This window comes from Micropterus dolomieu, linkage group LG14 (genome assembly GCF_021292245.1).
Source record: "Micropterus dolomieu isolate WLL.071019.BEF.003 ecotype Adirondacks linkage group LG14, ASM2129224v1, whole genome shotgun sequence".
NCBI lineage: Eukaryota > Metazoa > Chordata > Actinopteri > Centrarchiformes > Centrarchidae > Micropterus > Micropterus dolomieu.
In genome coordinates this window covers 5833434-5841304 of record NC_060163.1, presented here as the reverse complement: position 1 = coordinate 5841304, position 7871 = coordinate 5833434, and positions in this window count along the sequence as shown.

Below are 7871 nucleotides of genomic sequence, written 5' to 3'. Positions count from 1 at the left end.
GGGGGGGGGGGGGGGGGGGGGGGGGGGGGGGGGGTGCTGATTCTGCTTGGACCATCTCATCCAATCATGAAAGATAAGCCGAGAACCACTCTGCACTACGGGTCAGGCAATTCTCAACATGTGCAGTTTTTCATTTGGCCACATGAGGGCAATATCTGTATTTACAATTGGTGAATCTCCTGTGCCAAGACTGAAGACAAATGAGGGTCCAGAGTCCAGATAAACACATATTTACATTTTCAGCAGACTGAAGCAGTGATGTCAGTAAGCTGCAGACAATGGCAAACAAAAGAATAGGTACAAAGTCACCTCATCTGCCAGATGTTCTGAGAAATGAGGGCGTCTGTAGCCAGTGTGAACTATCATGTCTATTTACAGAGCAATAAGCTACTGAGGACACGTAAGAAGCTTTTAGGAGCCCGTGAACTGAACTTGTGGGTACTGAATGTACATTTGAGTCCAATATATTCCAAATGTTAACTGTCCCAAATTGTGTAAAAGTTGTGTCCACTGTTCCTCACTGAAAGACAAGACACTGTTTTCTTAAACAAATTAATAACTATGCAACAGTGTGATTGTCTTATCTCTACAGTCAGTGGAAAGTAAGTCTGCTGTGACTCAAGAGGTTAAAGGCTTTTTAATAACGTAATAACCTGACCTGTTTGCTTATATGTAACTACCAGCCCAATGTTTGTTTTATCCGTCCCAGTGAAGAATCCAACTCATTGTATTTTTATTTTATTTTTTATTGGTACAAGATAATTTCATTTGTATTATCACTTTGTTCCCATTCCACAAACTAGTATTTTTAAGTTATATGTTGTTTTTGGTCTTTGTTTTACAAGATCAGAAATACATGTTAACCACTAAAATATTCTGACAAATGAAGTGTTGTCTCATTTCAGTGTAGAGTCTCTGTGAATGTCATTGTTCATTGAACAGTCTCTGCCTCCTGTAGCGTTAAGGGAGAGCTGTAATCCACAAATCTTTTTTTAATGTTAACTTTCCCATGAAAATTTTAAATTTCTCAAATGGGGTCTGTGGATTATCCAGAGTTTATTCCAGTACAGTATTTAAATTAAAATTTGATAGTGAATTGCTAGAATTATTTATCCAGAAAAATAGGCAAACACGCTGGCTCCAGCTTGTCAAATGCAAGTACTTGCTTTTCTCTTTTTTTTTTTTTTATCTCATTGGTAAGTGAATATCTTTGGATTGTGGATTTCATTTTGAAGACATTCACCTTGTGCTGTTGGAAATTTAAATAGGCCTTTTTTTCCCTTTTTAAAACTATTTTGGGACATTTTAAAGACCAATGGATTAATACTAATCCTAGTAGGTTGACCAGATAAACAGCCACAGAACAGCCTGAAGACAATGATAATGCTATATTGTGAAGTAATGTATCTTTGAGAAAAAGATTTAACTTGCAGGGTTTTCACTAGATGACATTAGACATGGTGATATTTGGATGTCTGGATAAGTAACACAAACAATATTTAAAGTAGTGTAGTTATTTTTTATATTCCATTTAAGCGGTAGCAACTTAATTGACCAAGTGTTTTTAAAACATTCAAGAATTTGACTGGTACTTTCACACTGATACATACAAACTGGAGTCAGGCACAAACAGCTAGCTTAACTCTGTCTAAATTCACCTACCAACAACTTGAAAGCTCAGTAACATGTTGCCACATGTTTGTTCCCTACATAAAAATGAGCCTCCCCCAGGCATGGTGAAAGTCAGATTTTAGAATCATTCCCTGATGCTCAGATAAGAAAATGTGTATGAGAAGGTAAGTACCTCTTTCTGTGTAAATATTTATAAGTGTGTGCAAGGTTGTGTTAATTTGTTTCTGCACTTGAAGCAGTTAATGAGGCACTCGGAAGCTTATTCATATATTTACATATAGTCCCCTCCAAAGGTATTGGAACAGTAAGGCAAATTCCTTTGTTTTTGTTGTTCACTGAAGACATTTGGGTTAAAGATCAAAAGATGACTGAGACAAGAGTTCAGAATCTCAGCTTTTATTTTGTGGTATTCACATCTAGATGTGTTAAAACAACTCATGACATATCACTGTTTGTATTAGACCACAGCATTCTCAGGGGAGAAAAAGTATTGGAACAAATAAAGTAAATAACATTTAATATTTGGTGGCATAACTCTTGCTTGCAATAACAGCCTCAAGCCTGCGACCCATCGATGTGACCAAACTGTTGCATTCTTCATTTGTGATGCTATTCCAGGCTTTCACCGCAGCTTTTCAGTTCTTGTTTTTCGGGGTATTTCTCCTTTCAGTCTCCTCTTAAGGAGGTGAAATGCATGCTCTGTTGGTTTAAGATCAGCCGATTGACTTGGCCAGTCTAAAACCTTCCACTTTTTCCCCCCTGATGAAGTCCTTTGTTTTGTTGGCAGTGTGCTTTTAGTTTCAACGCATTTCTCTGTAAATTGGCAGACAAAATGTTTCTGTACACTTCTGAATTCATTCTGCTGCTACCATTATCAGTTACATCATCAATAAATATTAATGAGCCTGTTCCAGAAGCAGCTGTGCACGCCCAGGCCATGACATTACCTCCACCAGGCTTCACAGATGAGCTTGTATGCTTCGGATCATAAGCAGTTCCTTTTTTTCTCCACATTTTGGTCTTTCCATCACTTTGCTAGAGATTAATTTTGGTCTCATCAGTCCATAAGATTGTGTTCCAGGACTTTTGTACTTCTTTGCAAATTTCAGTCTGGCCTTCAGATTCTTCCTGCTGATGAGTGGTTTACATCTTGTGGTGTGGCCTCTAGATTTCTGCTCTCTGAGTCTTCTTCCAACAGTGGATTGTGATACCTTCACCCTGCACTGTGGAGGTCGTTGGTGATGTCACTTACTGATGTTTTGGGGTTTTCTTCACAGCCCTCACAATATTTCTGTCATCAACTACTGTTGTTTTCCTTGGCCGACCTGTTGGATGTCTGTTGTTCAGTACACCAGTAGTTTCTTTCTTTTTCAGGACATTCCAAATTGTTGTGCTTGCTATGCCCAGTGTTTGTCCAATGGCTCTGGTCGATTTTCCTTCTTTTCTCAGCTTGACAATGGCTTGCTGTTCTCCCATAGACAGCTCTCTGGTCTTCATGTTGGTTAATCCTCTTTAACAGGAAATGCAGTCTTTATAAGTTTGAACCAAGGATGAAAACTAGTCATGCAGAGCTATTTAATGTTTGGACAATCAACCTATAAGGCAACACCTGGGCAACAAGAAACATCTGTCAGTCACATGTTCCAATAGATTTGCTCACTTGAAAAATAGGTGGGTTCAAACAAAGGGTGGTATGTCCTGAGTTGTTTAACACATCTAGATTTGACTAACAGGAAATAAAAGCTGAAATTCTGAACTCTTGTCTCATACTCATCTTTTGATCTTGAACCCAAATGTCTTCAGTGAACAACAACAAAAAAAAAAGGAATTTGCCTTACTGTTCCAGTGCTTTTGGAGGGGACTGTACATACATTTCACTATGATTGTACCTTGTATGATTATATGTGACAAATTAACTTAAACTTGAACATGGTTCTATCAGGTTAATGGAGGCTGTTGATCCAAATAATTTATGCAGAGTTTGCTGAGGGGCTGCAATTAGTCTCTAGTGGTGGAAGAAGTATGCATGTATTTTACTTAAACTGCAATACAAAATGTAAATAAGTCCTGAATTTAAATTTTTCAAGCAAGTTAACAATATTAGATACTAAATTATTGAATTATTATTAATACATTAAAGTGTGAGCAGCATTTAAAAGGAGAGTAAGTGATTCTGCAGGATTTGAACAAAATGCCAAATACACCACTCCCTTCAGTGCTCCCTCAGAAGCTTTGCACATAAAATATTAAATCTCCAGTGTTGAGATTTAACACAAACGCTGGTTGAAACACCTTTGTGTTCAATCTCAAATTTGCCCTTGCCTGGTCATATAACATTCTTTTCCATTTATACTCTTCAGACCTTTTCGTCTTTGGTGGCTGTTTCTCGGCCAGCTCTCCTTCTGGACAGTCCAGCACATTTGAATGTTCCGGTGTATAGAACTCTCCCTGCCACTGCTCCTGTGTACAAGCACTAACGCCAGCTTTTGCTGATTGGCTGCAACATTGTTGTGTGGCAAGGTCCACACCACTTTCTTTGTTTTCTGTTTACAGAGCCAGAGCTATGAGGAAAACCAGATATTTTTCCCGAGCAAACACAAAATGGAGAGCTAGCAAGCTGTGAGGAAATATTCGCTGAATTTAACAAGTGTATTGGTCTACAATCACTTACTATCACTTTAATGACAAACCGAAAACTCATCACTAAAAGTCTGCTGCTATTCCGCCACCTTCTTCTCCTTCTGCGTTATCTGCCTGTTCTCCTAAGCCTGAGGACCATATGACAAATTTGTTCAAGTCACTCGCTAGGACCCATATTTACATTTACTGTGCATAGCATAGAGGCAGGGATAAGTAAAACAGTTTTTTTTAGAAACTGGTGCCTTTATGAAGAATCTGAATCTTATGAAGACTCGGCTGTTTAGACTTTCTGTGTTGTCATACATAATTGGAGCTCTTTTCTGTTTCTCTGACTGTGATTTTGTTCCCACTGTGTCACTACTTTGAGTCACCATTCTTCAGTTAAAAATTGGGCCCAGGTTTAAAAACACCAAAATCTTCTGTCTGTTTGCAGCCTCCATCTCTCTAGCTTTCCCTCATGAGGTCTCTCTCTGCCAATGAAACAGCACTGCCCATTGTGTGCAGGCACAATCTTGCTTTTAAAGTGAAAGGGACAGCCCGCTGATTGGTTTACTTCATGTTACGCCCAAAACAAACCTATTAATTAAGAAACTAAATACTTTTACCACATTTTACCCATATGCCCAAGTGTCTACAGCTACATTATATCTCAAAACCAGAAAGCTGTGATGCAGTGTTAAAGGAATATAACAATGGAATTTTTTGTGGGGAGTTAGATGGGAAGATAATAGCAATCACTTTTTTACAAGTACAGATAAGTACAGGTGCCTGTACTTTGTGCCTTGATATCTTCTTTTCTTTCTTCCAGTTTTTAAAGACGGCGGACCCTTGAGGATGTCCTGCCCATGGATTTGCTTGAGTCTGCTCTATGCTGCTACCTTCCTACGAAGCAGTGCCTCATCAAATAATGGTAGGTTTATATTGCTTGTACCAGAAATAAATTGACAGTATACTACATTATGAAGTAAAAAAAATAACTTGTTTGTCATACATTACTTTCTCAACCAGGAGTATCACTGAAGTGCACCAACACAACAGTGGAAGTTGTAGCTGGAGAAAATGTGACACTAAACTGCAGTATTTATTACTCAGGAATGACAGACTGTAAGTGTCTAAGTTACATGTGTCTAAACACACATGTGCTATGTAAAAGTGACTGTGAATCGGATAATCAGACTTATGTCTCACCAACCATCCTGAATGTCACGAAGGAGGACAATTACACTGTTCTGATAAAGACAGACTGTGGTCATGCTGAATCTGCCATCAAAGTACAACTTAAAAGTGAGTAGCTTACAGTGTGTCTTTTCACAAATGAGTGTGTGCGTGCATCATTATTATCCAGTCTTGTTCAGACATACAGTTGCATTAAATCCAAATGTTAAGATAAGTATATTTTGTCTTGCCAGATGTAACCTTGTCACCACGGAATTCTGAGCAGCCCACCAAGCCCGATGTGACACCGTTCGTGCGAGCCATTTTGGGCATTTTCTTCATCCTTATTGTTTTGGGCATTTAATATTTCCTGTTAGAAACTGGCAGAAAGAAGAAAAAGACCCCAGTGACACTGCCTGACAAATTTAGAAAATTGGAGGGGGGGGGGGAGATTGTAGCTAGGTAATATAGCTCATACATAGGAACCCTGTGTATCAGTTAGGAACATACAGTCTATGGTTAGGAGTCCCCTTTAAAGAGGTGGTATTATGGTTTTTGGCTTTTTCCCTCTCCTTTATTGAGTTATATACCTTTTTTGTGCATGTAATAGGTTTGCAAAGTGAAAAAGTCCAAAGTCCACCCCAAAGGGAGTTCCCATCTCCCACAGAAAACTCTGCTCTGAACTGCCTGAAAACAGCTCAGACGTAGTCCAGCCCTTACTTCCCTTACTTGTGACGTCATAATGCTCACTGAGCAATTGGTCCGACACGCCCTCAAAAACACCGGTGGAAAAACACTGTGCTGCAGCACACGCCTCTCCTCTCACTTCCAAACACTAGCTACCCTCCAACCAGTCAATGGACATAAAGTTGTTACTGTGATGTAGAGACAGAGCTCAGTTAAAACCATAGACTGTATATAAGAAATGGACGTAGTCAGCGTGACGTCACCCGTTGGTTTGTGGACTGCCATTCTGAAGCCTCGAGTTTGGCCGATAGGGCGCCGCCATATTGAGTTTTTGCAACCAGGAAGTGCCTGGAAGTGACAATACGGCGAAGCTAACGGCCGTGTGCGGAGCTAGCTAGCTTGCTTAGCTAGGTGCAACTGTAACTCACGTTAACTGTCAACATGGCTGATAACTTTGTCTAGCGAACAACAATCTTAAAACTAAATGTACTCACCAGAGAAAGTGAACAGCCGACTCCTAATAAGCTTTTTCAATGGTGCTGGTTAAATTTACACAGTGCCGTAGGTACGAGTCACTGTAACCTGATTGACAGGTTGCCATGGTAACGACTTGTCGATCATAGATAATCCCGCACTGAAACATACTCTGCTTTGTGGTCTATTTTAAAATAAATGGGACCATAATTTACTAAATGAACATAATTTTGTATTGAAGAAGATTTGAAACTAGCGACTGAGACCATAAACTCATCAGGAAAGTGTTTACTGGGATAATTATTAAGCAGAGAAGTAGGGTCATTTTCCTATTATTTCTAATGGAGCCGGACTTCTTTTTGCAACCAGAAGAGTCGCCCCCTGCTGGATTTTCAATAGAATGCAGGTTTCAGGGACTTCCGCATTGACTTCATATTGTATAGCAGAAGCTTCCCGCTTGGTTAACTTTATGGATGAATGATACTTTTGTTACAGATTAATAACTCACCACTCTGAAACTCTTGCTCCAGTCCAAATTGCCAACCTGGTTGGCAACATGTAGCCTACAGCTGAATCAAAGCTGTTTCTTTTCGCCGACTCACCGTTCTCTGCTTCTCATTGGCTAGTAGTCCTTAACTAGGAACTGCACTTGTGCAACTCCCAACAAAGATCATGTAGAGACAAGATGTATCACTCCATAGCTAAAACAAAGCCTTCAACACAGGGTGAAAAGAGGAGCTGCAGCAATGTGCAGTATGACAAAAAATATGGTGTTTTTGGAAAATTAAACCATGTAAACCTGTTCTGGTACAACCCCTAAATAGGATTTTGAACCTGAAAATGAGCATAACACCACCTCTTTAAGTTTAAAAAAAAACTGATGTCATCAAAGCTCAGGCTTTGAGACCACAAACAATTACAATGGAAAACCTATTGTTACAAGCTTCAGCATTGTCTTTGAAAAACTTGGCCATTTATCAGTCCAATAAAAGACATTATTGCGTTGCATTATGTGAAATGTAGGCTCCACCTACTTTTGGAGCTTGACCTATACCTGGGATTCCAATTCAAGATAATCTGGCCTCTGCTGCATCAAACTTTATCACAAGTATACAACTTTCTGGAAGTGTAATACAAAGCCTTTCATACAATAAAAACAAGCAAAGTAGGAATCAATAGTGAATTTAATAATGTAACCTATACTGTGAAAGGAGTGAGTGATGTAAGTGTGCTGGAAATACTGTGTGTGTAGATTGTGGTGCGGGTTATCTCCATTGATGTAC